The 2,500-nt window shown below is 45.8% G+C and overlaps 1 protein-coding gene across 8 annotated transcripts in view; it reads left to right on the forward strand.

Moving 5' to 3' along the window:
- Positions 1-2,500, forward strand: part of nrxn2b (neurexin 2b) — a 474,027-nt gene that overhangs the window by 247,651 nt on the left and 223,876 nt on the right. The window lies entirely within an intron of this gene.

Below are 2,500 nucleotides of genomic sequence, written 5' to 3' on the forward strand. Positions count from 1 at the left end.
TGACATTGGTGTCAATGAAGGCCTTTCTGAGCCATCGGATTTCAACACTAATATCTTCATCTGTGTGTGAAGATGAAGGGAGGTCTGACGGCTGGCCAACCACAGGAGGAATTAATCACAGAGTTTACATTACTGGCTGAACTAACGCTTTAAGTATCTGAGGAAGAACATAATTCCCTGCAGCCGGGAATCCCTTGGGAAAGGGCGTGATCAAACACTGAATGCTGATTGGCTGTAAACGCTTCAGTCAACGCCCACAATCCCCAGTGTTTCCCGGCAGCGATTCCTGACAGGTCTGAGAGCAGCGCGTTGTGTTTTCTTCCAGACTGAATCAGACCCATGCCTTCTGCTTCAGGACTTCATTATGTGCACCTTAACTTAATGTTCTGTTCAGAGAAGAGCTGTCCATCTAAAATTGACTCAAACCTAATGAAGTCGACAGTCCTCAGGGGACGGAAGATGCCGGTCTTGTTCTACTGGCTAAAATCAAGGATTTAATGATTGGGCTGAAAGAGAACAGAAATGAGTAATAATAGAACAAATAAACAGAGCACTAAACACAGTATAGAGAAACGCTCAGCCATGCACTCAAGACAATGAGACGTGTTTCATTATGACCAATCCACACTGATTCACACACTGATGACTCACCGATTCACACACTGATGACTCACTGATTCACACACTGATGACTCACCGATTCACACACTGATGACTCACCGATTCACACACTGATGACTCACCAATTCACACACTGATGACTCACTGATTCACACACTGAGGAATCACCGCTTCACACACTGATGACTCACCGATTCACACACTGATGACTCACTGATTCACACACTGATGACTCACCAATTCACACACTGATGACTCACCGATTCACACACTGATGACTCACCGATTCACACACTGATGACTCACCGATTCACACACTGATGACTCACTGATTCACACACTGATTACTCACCGATTCACACACTGATGACTCACCGATTCACACACTGATGACTCACCGATTCACACACTGATGACTCACCGATTCACACACTGATGACTCACCGATTTACACACTGATGACTCACTGATTCACACACTGATGACTCACCGATTCACACACTGATGACTCACCAGTTCACACACTGATTACTCACTGATTCACACACTGATGACTCACCGATTCACACACTGATGACTCACCAGTTCAAACACTGATGACTCACTGATTCACACACTGATGACTCACCGATTCACACACTGATGACTCACCGATTCACACACTGATGACTCACCGATTCACACACTGATGACTCACCGATTCACACACTGATGACTCACCGATTCACACACTGATGACTCACTGATTCACACACTGATGACTCACCGATTCACACACTGAAGACTCACCAATTCACACACTGATGACTCACTGATTCACACACTGATGACTCACCGATTCACACACTGATGACTCACCGCTTCACACACTGATGACTCACCGATTCACACACTGATGACTCACTGATTCACGCACTGATGACTCACCAATTGATACACTGATGACTCACCGATTCACACACTGATTACTCACCAATTCACACACTGATGACTCACCGATTCACACACTGAAGACTCACCAATTCACACACTGATGACTCACTGATTCACACACTGATGACTCACTGATTAACACACTGATGACTCACTGATTCACACCCTGATGACTCACCGATTCACACACCGATGACTCACCGATTCACACACTGATGACTCATCAATTCACACACTGATGACTCACCAATTCACACACTGATGACTCACCAATTCACACACTGATGACTCACCGATTCACACACTGATGACTCACACACTGATGACTCACCAATTCACACACTGATGACTCACCGATTCACACACTGATGACTCACCGATTCACACACTGATAACTCACCGATTCACACACTGATGACTCACACACTGATGACTCACTGATTCACACACTGATGACTCACCGATTCACACACTGATGACTCACCGATTCACACACTGATGACTCACCGATTCACACACTGATGACTCACACACTGATGAATCACCGATTCACACACTGATGACTCACCGATTCACACACTGATGACTCACACACTGATGAATCACCGATTCACACACTGATGAATCACCGATTCACACACTGATGACTCACCGATTCACACACTGAGGACTGATGACTCACCGATGGGGCGGCAGTGGCTCAGTGGTTCATGTAGGTTGTCTACAAACTGAAAGGTTGGTGGTTCGATCCCCGGTTCCACCTGACCAAGTGTCGAGGTGTCCTTGAGCAAGACACCTAACCCCAGCTGCTCCCGATGAGCTGGATGGCGCCTTACATGGCTGACATCGCCGTCTGTGTGTGAATGGGTGATGACTCACTGATTCATACACTGATTTCTTTGTCCACCAAATTACAGCTTATTTAGAAATATCACAAAATAAATAT

Source organism: Pseudorasbora parva, chromosome 1, assembly GCF_024679245.1.
Source record: "Pseudorasbora parva isolate DD20220531a chromosome 1, ASM2467924v1, whole genome shotgun sequence".
NCBI classification, from domain to species: Eukaryota; Metazoa; Chordata; class Actinopteri; order Cypriniformes; family Gobionidae; genus Pseudorasbora; species Pseudorasbora parva.